General features: G+C 56.4%; 1 protein-coding gene across 1 annotated transcript in view; it reads left to right on the plus strand.

Moving 5' to 3' along the window:
• The first annotated feature begins 10,309 nt into the window (after positions 1-10,309).
• Positions 10,310-12,212, plus strand: part of AHRR (aryl hydrocarbon receptor repressor) — an 89,285-nt gene continuing 87,382 nt past the window's right edge. Inside the window, exon 1 of the mRNA XM_055422333.2 lies at positions 10,310-10,815. The gene's annotated coding sequence lies outside the window, so the exon portion shown is untranslated. The remainder of the gene's footprint in view (positions 10,816-12,212) is intronic.

The raw sequence follows: 12,212 nt of genomic DNA on the forward strand, positions 1-12,212 counted from the left end.
AGACGGAGGTGGAGACAGTGGGCCCTCTTCCCCTGGAGGTTCTGCAATAAACAGAGGTGTAGACAGTGGGCCCCTCCTCCCCTGGAGGTTCCCCTGTAGACGGAGGTGTAGACAGTGGCCCACTTCCCCTGGAGGTCCCCCTGTAGACGGAGGTGTAGACAGTGGGCCCACTTCCCCTGGAGGTTCCTCAATAAATAGAGGTGTAGACAGTGGCCCACTTCCCCTGGAGGTTCTGCAATAAACAGAGGTGTAGACAGTGGGCCCACTTCCCCTGGAGGTTCCTCAATAAATAGAGGTGTAGACAGTGGCCCACTTCCCCTGGAGGTTCTGCAATAAACAGAGGTGTAGACAGTGGGCCCACTTCCCCTGGAGGTTCCTCAGTAGACGGAGGTGGAGACAGTGGGCCCACTTCCCCTGGAGGTTCCTCAATAAATAGAGGTGTAGACAGTGGCCCACTTCCCCTGGAGGTTCTGCAATAAACAGAGGTGTAGACAGTGGGCCCACTTCCCCTGGAGGTTCCCCTGTAGACGGAGGTGTAGACAGTGGGCCCACTTCCCCTGGAGGTTCCTCAATAAATAGAGGTGTAGACAGTGGGCCCACTTCCCCTGGAGGTCCCCCTGTAGACGGAGGTGTAGACAGTGGGCCCACTTCCCCTGGAGGTTCCCCAGTAGACGGAGGTGGAGACAGTGGGCCCCTCCTCCCCTGGAGGTTCCTCAGTAGACAGAGGTGGAGACAGTGGGCCCACTTCCCCTGGAGGTTCCCCTGTAGGGAGAGGTGGAGACAGTAGGGCCCAGTGGATGGAAGTGTGGACAGCACGGTCCCTCTCCCCTGGGAGGTGCCATGCTTGTTTGTCCGGCCTGCACAGATCACAAGCTTAGAGCGAGGGTAGGCATCCCGCATTTGCACTTTGGGCCCCTGTGACGCCGGCCCTCATCGTTCTCAGGTTGGCTTCTCTGTCCTCCTTAGGTCCTGGATTCCCCCTGACCCCAGGACCCGGGGTCTCTGAAGCTGGTCTGGGGTGACAGCAATTCGCAACTTCACTGAGGGACCTGCCCAGTGCACGGTCTGCCTTTAATTTCTGGAGCTCCCTGGGGCCTGCGCCCAGACGGAGCAGACACTGAGCCGCCGGCCCTCAGTGCAGGTTGGCCGCAGTCAGGGGCCTGTGCACGTGCGACTGGGGATGGCCCCCGATTCAGGGATGTGAGGGAGAGGGAAGTTGCAGAATTGCACAGCGGTCTGATGGGATACAGGTGTACTCAGGGGGCACAGTACACAGAGTTGCTGCGGGTACACAAGCGGGTGGAGGAGACACACAGGCGGATGGTAGGGGCACACACGGGCAGTTCAGGTACACAGGTGGGTGGTCTGGTATATACTCTGCACGGACCCTCTCAGTGGACTCTGGGGTTTCTACCAGTGCACGTACAGGTGGGGGTGCGCGGGCTGGGAGTGTGGCTGCTGCAGGAGAGGCCGGTGGGTTAAGGGCTGGGGGGTCCCCAAGCCCTGCCCTGGCGGGCACATAGGAAAATGGGGACCCCTTCCTTCCAGGGCCACACCTGACTGGTCTCAGCGCCAGTCGGCCACACGGGGGCGGTGCTGTGCCGCCTGAAGGGCCGCCTGGCCCTGGGTCTCACCCAGACCCGAGCCCTGACCGAAGGCGTGGAATTTCCAGAAGCAACGGAGAAACCCGAGGGATCGGGGCCCCGGTCGTGAGGGTGGAAACAGCTCTGGGGCTTTTCCTTTGTCAGGATGCTCCACGCTCAGGCTGGCCCGGAGTCCCTGAGAGTCGGTTCGGGGATGGGACGGAGGAAGGGCTGCCAGGAAGTCGGCCCAGCTTCGGGGTGGGGCTCGGGGCGGGGACGTGCAGGCGGCCAGGCCATCTGCTGCCTGAGCCTGGTCACTCAGCCCCCGCCCCGGCTGCCTGCTCTCGCGCTCCTTCTTCACAGGCGCCCTGAGCTGATGACCCAGCTCCCTGTCTGACTCCCAGGAACAGGATGGATATGCCCAAGACGCCGCCGATCTCACCCAGCTTTCAAGCCCACTTCTCCACAAAGAGGGTGGTCATCCGGCCACCACCCTGCTCACCACAGCCAGCTGGGGGAGCCACCTGCGCAGTCCAGGCAAGCCTGGTCAAAGGGGAGCAGGCAGGGGCCCAGGGTTGGGGGTCGGGGGCTTCAGGCAGAGCCGATGTGAGGAGCAGTGTGGGGCTTCGCCGCATCACTGCGTCTCCCCTTAAGGGCAAGTGTGAGGGTGACTGTGAGTGTGAAAGTGTGCCAGGGCACGCGTAAGGATTTCATCGGTGTCCAGGATGGAGGCTCCAGGAAGCCAGCCTGTGTGAGAATCTGAACGTACCTCTTGGGAAAATGGGTAAAGGCAGAGATTCTTACCTGTTGTACGATGGTGAAAATATACATCGTGGAAAGTTTACCATTTTAACCAGTTTTAAGTGCACAGCTCACCAGTATGAAGTGCACTCATTGTTGTGCAGCCTCATACCACCCTCCGTGTGACTCTTCATCCTGTGAGGCTGGAGCGCTGTCCCCGTGAACACTGACTCCCCACCCTGCCCCCCCACCCCCCCACCCCATCTTCCAAGAACCCAACACCTCTGGGTCACTGTGTGAGCAAGTCCTGCAGGGTCTGTCCTCCCGTGACTCATGCACATCGCTGAGCACCAGGTCCTCAAAGCTCACCTGTGCTGGAGCCTGTCTTAGAATCTCCTTCATTTTTAAGGCTGAATGATCGCCTGTTGTATGAATGGACCACCGTGCCTTCACCCCTCATCTGTTGATGGACACTCGGGCTGCTTCCAGTTCTTGGCTGTTGTGAACATGCTGCAGTGAACCCAAGTGGACAGGTTCCTCCTTGAGACCGTGCTTTCAGTTCTTTCAGCTAAATCCCTAGAGGTTGTGGATTATATGGTAGATCTATGTTTAATTTTTTGAGGGACTTCCATTCTGTTTTCCACTTGACTGCACCATTTTACATTCCCACCCACAGTGGCCAAGAGCTCCACTTTCTCCATTTCTTGCAACATTTATGTTTTGCCTGGTTTTTGGTGATAGTTCTAGAAAGCCTTGTATGTCTTCATAGAACCGTTCAATTTCAGCTTCTTTGGCGTCAGTGGCTGGGGCATCTACCTCGATTACTGTGGTGGCATTCATAAAGGAGATCAGCCCTGAATACTCCCTGGAAGGACTGATGCTGAAGCTGAAGCTCCAGTACTTTGGCCACCTGACACAAAGAGCCAGCTCATTGGGAAAGACCCTGATGCTGGGAAAGATTGAAGACGGAAGGAGAAGGGGACGACAGAGGAGGAGGTGGTTGGATGGCATCACCGACTGAATGAACATGCGTTTAAGCAAGCTTCAGGAGACGGTGAAGGACAGGGAAGCTTGGTGTGCTGCAGTCCATGGGGCCACAAAGACTTGGACACGACTAAGCATCTTCTTCAAAGATGGAGAGGCTCTGTACAGTCAGTAAAAACAAGACTGAGAGCTGACTGTGGCTCAGATCATGAACTCCTTATTGCCAAATTCAGACTTAAATTGAAGAAAATAGGGAAAACCACTAGAACATTCAGGTATGACCTAAATCAAATCCCTTATGACTATACAGTGGAAGTGACAAATAAATTCAAGGGATTAGACCTGATAGAGTGCCTGAAGAACTATGGACGGAGGTTCGTGACATTGTATAGGAGGCAGTGATCAAGACCATCCCCAAGAAAAAGAAACACAAAAAAAGCAAAATGGCTGTCTGAGGAGGCCTTACAAATAGCTGAGAAAAGAAAAGATATATCCATCTGAATGCAGAGTTCTGAAGAATAGCAAGGAGAGATAAGAAAGCCTTCCTTAGTGATCAATGCAAAGTAATAGAGGAAAACAATAGAATGGGAAAGACTAGAGCTCTGTTCAAGAAAATTAGAGATACCAAGGGAACTTTTCATGCAAAGATGGGCACAATAAAGGACAGAAATTGTATGGACCTAACAGAAGCAGAAGATCACTCACCTAGAGCCAGACATCCTGGAATGTGAAGTCAAGTGGGCCTTAGGAAACATCACTATGAACAAAGCTAGTGGAGGTGATAGAATTCCAGTTGAGCTATTTCAAATCCTAAAAGATGATGCTGTGAAAGTGCTGCACTCAATAAGCCAGCAAATTTGGAAAACTCAGCAGTGGCCATAGGACTGGAAAAGGTCAGTTTTCATTCCAATCCCAAAGAAAGGCAATGCCAAAGAATGCTCAAACTACCACATAGTTGCATTCATCTCACACGCTAGCAAAGTAATGCTCAAAATTCTCCAAGCCAGGCTTCAACAGTACGTAAACTGTGAACATCCAGATGTTCAAGCTGGGTTTAGAAAAGGCAGAGGAACCAGAGATCAAATTGCCAACATCTGGTGGATCATAGAAAAAGCAAGAGAGTTCCAGAAAAACAGCTACTTCTGCTTTATTGACTACACCAAAGCCTTTGACTGTGTGGATCACAGCAAACTGAAAGATTCTTCAAGAGATGGGAATACCAGACAACCTTACCTGCCTCCTGAGGAACCTGTATGCAGGTCAAGAAGCAACAGTTAGAACTGGACATGGAACAACAGAGTGGTTCCAAATCAGGAAAGGAGTACGTCAAGGCTGTATATTGTCACCCTGCTTATTTAACTTATATACAGAGTACATCATGGGAAATGCAGGACTGCATGAAGCACAAGCTGGAATCAAGATTGCCGGGAGAAATATCAATAACCTCAGATACGCAGGTGACACCACCCTTATGACAGAAAGTGAAGAGGAGCTAAAGAGCCTCTTGATGAAAGTGAAAGAGGAGAGTGAAAAAGTTGGCTTGAAGCTCAATATTCAGAAAACTAAGATCATGGCATCTGGTCCCATCACTTCATGGCAAATAGATGGGGAAACAGTGGAAAGAGTGGCTGACTTTATTTTTTGGGCTCCAAAATCACTGTAGATGGTGACTGCAGCTATGAAATTAAAAGACGCTTACTCCTTGGAAGAAAAGTTATGACCAACCTAGATAGCATATTAAAAAGCAGAGGCATTACTTTGCCAACAAAGGTCCGTCTAGTCAAGGCTATGGTTTTTCCAGTAGTCATGTATGGATGTGACAGTTGGACTATAAAGAAAGCTGAGCACCAAAGAATTGATGCTTTTGAACTGTGGTGTTGGAGAAGACTCTTGAGAGTCCCTTGGACTGTAAGGAGATCCAACCAGTCCATCCTAAAGGAAATCAGTCCTGAATATGCAATGGAAGGACTGATGCTGAAACTCCAATACTTTGGCCACCTGATGCGAAGAACTGACTCATTTGAAAAGACCCTGATGCTGGGAAAGATTGAAGGTGGGAGGAGAAGGGGACGACAGAGGATGAGATGGTTGGATGGCATCACCGACTCAATGGACATGTTTGAGTAAACTCTGGGAGTTGGTGATGGACAGGGAGGCCTGGCGCGCTGCAGTACATGGGGTCACAAAGAGAGGACATGACTGAGCGACTGAACTGAACTGAAGTGAAGCAACTGAACAATGTTTTGACAGTAGCCATCCTGATAAGTGCAAGGTAGTATCTTATTTGTGGTTTTTATTTGCATTTCCCTGCTGCTAAAGCTGAAACTGCAATACTTTGGCCACCTCATGCGACGAGTTGACTCACTGGAAAAGACTCTGATGCTAGGAAAGGTTGGGGGCGGGAGGAGAAGGGGACGACAGAGAATGAGATGGCTGGATGGCATCACCGACTCTGTGGACATGAGTTTGAGTGAACTCCGGCAGTTGGTGATGGACAGGGAGGCCTGGCGTGCTGTGATTCACGAGGTCACGGAGAGTCGGACACGACTGAGCAACTGAACTGAACTGAACTGAATGATCTGTGAAAAAGCCAACTTAAAACTCAATATTAAAAAAGAAAGATCATGGCGTCTGGTCCCATCACTTCATGACAAATAGACGGGGAAAAGGTGGGAGCAGTGACAGATCTCTTCTTCTTGGCTCTGAAATCACTGTGGACGGCGACTGCGGCCAAGAGATTAGAAGACACTTGCTTCTTGGCAGGAAGGCTGTGACAAACCAAGATAGTGCATTAAAAAGCAGAGACATCACCCTCGTCAAGCATCCCTGACTGTAGTGTGAGGGTTTATTTCTGGGCTCTGTTTCGTTGGTGTGTACTTACCTGTTTTATAGATGAGAAAGTGAAGGCTCAGAGAGGACCCATAGTTTGGCCGAGGTCGTGTGGTAAGTGGTGCTTAGGCTGGGGTTTGGTGGAAGGATGCCCTGGCCCTCCTCTATTCGTGCAGAGGTGGGCGCACAGGGGGCCCTTCAGACTCAGCCACCCTTCCCACCAGGTCCCACTCCAGGCTGGCTGTGCTGGGCCCTCACCTGGTTCATATAGGTTCAGACTAGCTTCCAGCAATGAGATCTCACTGAAATTGTCTCCCAGCAATGCACAGAAACAGAGAGGTAAGCATCTGCCCCCCAGAACCCAGGAAGGGCAAATTCCAGGGAAAAGCTGACAGTCTCCTAAGAGCCTGCGAAGCTCAGGAGGGCAGGGGCAGGGGAGGCGCTGAGCGCTCCCTGAACAGGGAGCCCCTCTCCCCTTGAGCAGGAGCCACCCCCTGAGATAGTGCCCACAGGTATGCACTGCCCAACAGGCCACCTTGAGCAGTGCCTCCCTCTGCGAGAAGCGCGGGACGGTTCACTCGGCATCTGTAAGAGGGCAGAGCAAAGGCCTGAGGAACAGCTCAGAACTCCGGCCGTCCACGGTCTCGGAGATGACCGAAGACATCGAATCCGTTAAAAAAGAACCTCTTCTATCCAAAGAAATGATACAGGATGGAAGTAGAACATCTGGAAGGGAAAAGGCTGGAGAATAGAGCAAACTGAGGGGAATAGAAATTCAGAACAGAAAAGGGCCTTTTGCAGAGCTTAGGTGCGTTCTGGAGGACTGCAGGGGAGTGGGGGCTCAGACGGGCAGGGAACTCTGGGGAGCCGCCCTCAGCCCAACAGGACAGTTTCTGAGAAGGTCCACCACGTTGCTTGAACTGGGAAGCGCCTGCAGGGTGCTCCGCAGCCCAGATGGAGAAGGGGCCGGTCCCGGTGGACAGAGCCTGGAAGGGGGCCTGGGGGTGGGGCGGGGGCTGAGGCGGCCTGACTCACGGAGCTGCGGAAGGCTTGCTTCTCGGACACCAAAGGATGTGGGGGGACAAGGCACGTTCAAAGAAAACCAAGTGAGTCATTGTTCATGGGGGCCGGGTTGTGCAAGAAAGGAAGTAGCTGTAGTGAGCTGCCCGTCCTTCCCTGCTCCCCCGCCCCTTCCCCTCCCCTCCCCTCCCCCCCTTCTCCTCCCCTCTCCCTTCCCCTCCCTTCTGCCACCACAGTGGCTGGTTCTGGGCTGTGAGGCTGTAGCAGGTTAGGGTTAGGGATGAAGTTAATAGATGAAAGTTCCTGCTGCCTGCCCCCCCAACAAAAAACCCAAATGTCGGGAGTGAGGGAGGTAGGGGTGGCCTCTGTCTGAAGCTGAAGGAAACACCGGACAGCAATCCAGTCAGAAGAAACAGCGCCTGCGAGGCCCCTGGAGCAAGAGGAGTTGGGGGCAGAGCCTGAGGGTCTTGGCTGCACCCTCTTCACAAGCAGGGTTCCTGGGGATCCTGACCCCCCCCCCCCATGCCAGAGGGCACAGTCCCTCGTCCGCTCTGTGCCCTGGAGCAGGAAGCCCTGCTTGGCTGTGCATCGGACACTGGACACACTCAGGGACACTCAGGCACACTCAGACACACATGGGACAAACTCAGCGAGGCACACTCAGGGATGGCCCTCAGGTAGGGAGGGGGCACTGTGGCACTCCAGGCCTCCCCACCTCGTGCGGGCACAGAGAAAGCACCGCCCTAAACGAGGAATGCTTGGGCAGCACGCCGTCCCCCGGGCCCGTGTGGCCTGGCTCCTGGCTGGGCACCTGCAGTGTGACCACACACCCCTGTCCGCCCCTGAGGAGGACTTGGCTGTCTGGGGGCAGGGTGGGGGGTTGGAGCGGGCTGGTGAACCCCTGGGGGAGGGCAGGCAGGTGCAGCAGGGATGGCACTCAGGCTCCCGTAGTGGTCACATCACCCGCCTCCCAGGATGGCAAGTCTGGGGCACGGACGCGGACACCCAGTGAGCAGTGAAGGCACCTGGGGGTGGTCTCTTCTCCAAGCCTCTTCCCTGCCAGGTGGTAGCTGCCCTCCCACCCTAGGAGGACAAGCGATCCAGGCAAGAGGAATTTGTCCACGGCTGGTTGGACCTTCGTTGCCGGGGCGGGGAGGGCAGGGAGAGGGGGCAGACTCAGCAACCTGGAGCCTATTTGCAGTTGGGGTTCCTGGGTGCAGAGGGAGGGGGAGGTTCTGAAGAGAACCCCGCCCGAGTTGCAGCCCCAGAGGGAAACAGTGCGGGGGAGCAGTGGGCAGGGTGGTCACACTGCTCAGTCCCTCAGTTGTGTCCGACTCTGCGACCCCACAGACTGCAGCCCGCCAGGCTCCTCTGTCCATAGGATTCTCCAGGCGAGAACACTGGAGAGGGTTGCCATTTCCTTCTCCACATGATGGTGAATAAAACAGGGCACCCACAAACTGTCATGTGTCTGCATGATCTGTGTGGACTGTGTTCCGCTGACCTCCTGAGAACACTGCCTGGGAGGCCCAGAGTCACCCTCGTCATGGTGGAAGTGGCACCCAGGGACTCTCACAAAGGGGGTCACCCTGAGTCCCTGGAACTTCAGAGGGGGCACCACCCTGGGAGGGGGTGCCCTGTTTGTGTCCAGTCCCAGTGACAGCCCCCAGGCCTGCAGAGGCCGCGGGCTCTGAGGCAGGCACAGCCGACAGGGCGGCTGGAGCAGGGGAGCGTGGACACTGGCTTCTCCTGCACTCGGCACAGGGAGGCCCCGGGAAGAGGCAGCAAGAACCGCTGAGGTGTCTCACTCAGGCAGGCTCCCCAGGGGGCTGGTGGGTGGGTAGGAATGATGCCCGGGCAGCAGGCTCAAAGGGGACATAGTGGGTGCAGTGCTCTGTAAACAAAGCTCCGTGTCCTTCGGGCACCCACCCGGGGGTCTCCACCCTCCGTCCTGCTCTGAGGGCCCTCTACAGGCCTGGGCTTCACAGAGGGGACCCTGTTACCCCTGCCATCCAAGATGTACCCTCCCAACATCTTACACGTGCTTACTCTTTCTGACAAAAAGGAAAAACAATGAAAGTAGTTCAAAAGTACTCCATGCTTCCGCAAAATAATCAGAAGTTGTGGAACTTTTAACAAGGAAAAAGAAATGAAAGTTCACCTGTAATCTAAGTTATGCACCCAGATTTTTTCTGTGCATAATGCACTTTACAAAAATTGGATCAAGATACAGCAGCTGATTTTAACTACTTAAAAAATACAGCCACATAGCTGCATGTTGCTCCATGTCAAAAGGTAATATAAAATAATAATAATAAAAGCTGACACTTTGAGTCCCTGTTCTGGAGTGGGGACTCTGCTTTTCCTCAGGTAGAAGTGAATAGACCTGGTGAGTTTGCCTATTAGACACAGGAGCAAAGAAACATCTGTGTGATTTCAGGCAAGAATAAGCCTGTGAAAGGCAGAGGAGATGGACAGCAGGGTTTCATCTGGTGTGGACGTTCTCTCTGAGGACAGACGATCAGAGCGCCAGTCCTTCCAGTACCTGCAGAAGAGATTTCCTGGAGCAGGAGCAAGTGCTAAGGTCCTGAGGCCTGTGGTCTGTGAGGTCAGGATGGGACTGGGGCTCTGGGTGGGGTTGGGATCAGGGCTGGCTGCTGGGTTTGCATGAAGACAGTGCGAGGTTCCCTGGGGACCAGGGAGGGTCTGGATTGCCACGGCAACACAAGGAGGCCCCTGGGCCGAGGTCTCCAGGGACCCTTCAGACTTTGTGGAGAGCCCAGGGAGTGAGGTGAGGCTCATGGGTGTCTGGGAGGCTCTGGGCCAGATATGCAGCTCCAACCTAGTGAGGGAAAGCGGGCCTTCCAAAGTCCGTGTATGTCCACCAAGATGGAGGGAGGGTGGGAGGGTCCGGGTGGAAGGAGCGGTGGAAAGATGGGAAGGGTCGGCTGGAGGCCTTAGTTCCTGTGAACCAGAAAAGTCCGGATCAAGACTTCCTCCTGGAAGGTGCAAGGTTAAAAGTGCTATATTAATATTTTAAACTGTAAGACCCTTTGGTTTTAGCAATAACCCCACTGAAGCCGGTAGAGCAGGACATGCTGCGCTCACGGTGCACATTCTGATCCGAATGCCGGGACCCAGCCGCTAGGGGAGTTCGGACCCTGCACCTCCGCACCGCGGTTAAGGGCGCACCGGCCTCAGCGGGCGGGGCGGAAGCGGGCCGCGACTGGAGGCGAGGAATAGAGTCCGGGCTCCCGCGGGGAGCAAGGGGCTCGAGGGGCACAGAGCAGCCTGGAGGCGACAGAGCGTGGAGGAGTCCAGGGACGCGAGAGACGCAGGGCAGGCGCCCGCCGTGGCTCACTCGGACCCGGGACCACGGGGAGAGAGGGGCGCGGGGCAGGAACCCGCCGGGCGGAGACGCGCGAGCCGACCCGGGCACCGGGACCGGGACCGCGCGGGGATCGCGCGCGCCCCCTGCCGCCGCCGGGGCTCGGTCGTCTGGGGCGGGGCGGCTCGCGTGCCGGGGTGGAGCTGTCCTTTCGCGGCCGCCGCCGCCTGGTCCCTGAGATGTGAGCGCCGGCAGCCGTGCCAACACAGCTCCCGGTCCCGGCGGACGCCTCCCGCGGGCGCGCCCGAGCCTCCGCGCCCCGCCGGCCGGGTAAGTGCCCCGGGCGCGCTCCGCGGGTCCGGCTCCGCGGTGGAGACGCGCGCGCAGAGCCATCTCCCCAAGGGTCCCCCTCCACTCACCCCATCCTCACGTCTCCAAGCCAGGGGGTCCAACCGGCAGCTTCTCACCTAAAAATAAAACAAGAACTTTCGAGGGATGCCCGTGCACTTCCATTGCTTGTGGTCACTCAGTTTCCCGACCTGGGAGCGTCAGACAGCCCCCTCCCCGGCTTTGGGAGTGTTGGGCCAATTGCCCTTAGCTCTTGGCCCAATTTCCCTCGGAAACGTTTCGGGCAGATGCTAGGGGTTGGGGGCAGACTTGGAACCGAACCCCTGAGCCCTCCCCAGGGCAGCTGATGAGGGTGGGGGGCCCCCAGAGCTGGGTGTTCGCCTCTCAGCCCCCTCTTTTCTGGAAGGAGGCGCCAGCCTTGGTTCTCACACTGGAGAAGGCTGAAGGCATGTGTTCCAGGAATTCACTGGGCTTCAGTTAGTGGCACCAAGAAAATTTTTCTCCCTAAAGTCTTATTTTGAGTGGTGGAAAATCCCCAGCTTGCGGGCACTTTGTGAAAGGCACTGGACTGCCCACAGGGCAGGTGACCAGTCAGAGGTCGGAGGCCAGAGGCCTTGGGAGGTTAGCCCTGGGGTTCCTCTGTCTGTCTCCCAGTTGGTCTGAGGGGTTGGGGCCGGAGGCTGCCCCCTTGGAAGTGTGCAGCGGGTCTCCAGCTGTGGCCGCCGGGTGGCTCGCGTGGGGCCTGTGACTGGCCACAGGCTCTGGCCCTCGAGGGGCCAGGCGCGACGGGTGGCGTGAGAGCGCACCCTGGGCACTTGCCCCTAGCTCCGGGCACTCGGCAGCTGTGACTGGACCTCTCCTGGCCTGGTCAGCGGCCCGGCCCACCCAGGCCGTCTCCAGGGGCCTCTGGCGGAGGCGGGCTCCTGAGCCTGGCTGGTCTCCGCCCAGCGTCCGCCATCAGGGCCTCCAGCCTGACTTCTGCAGCCTCCTGGGCCCATGCCCCGTCCTGGTGGTCTCGGGACCCACTAGTGGGCAGGTGAGCGGCCTTCTGCACGCCCCCCACCGGGCAGGGGGCAGTCTGTGCCGGCTCCAGCCGCCGGGTCCCGCGGACCACGCCTGTGGTCTGTGTGCCGGCAAGGACTTCGGGGTGGTCCTGGGCAGAGCTTGGACTTGGACCTTGGGCACTGTCCCCCTCTTGATTTGGCCCCAGAGTGGGGTGGCCGCGTGGGCAGGGGCACACACGCCGGGCGGGAGCTGTGGGCACCGCTCTATGGTATGGGAGGCTTTTTTATTTTTGTTTTTTGCTTATGTGTATTTTGTGAAGTGGACAACTATTATTTTTACCATGAAAGGGTCTTAGGAAAGCCCAGATTTCTCCG

Source organism: Moschus berezovskii, chromosome 18 (genome assembly GCF_049115385.1).
Source record: "Moschus berezovskii isolate FMDL1 chromosome 18, NW_MosBer_1.0, whole genome shotgun sequence".
Lineage (NCBI taxonomy): Eukaryota > Metazoa > Chordata > Mammalia > Artiodactyla > Moschidae > Moschus > Moschus berezovskii.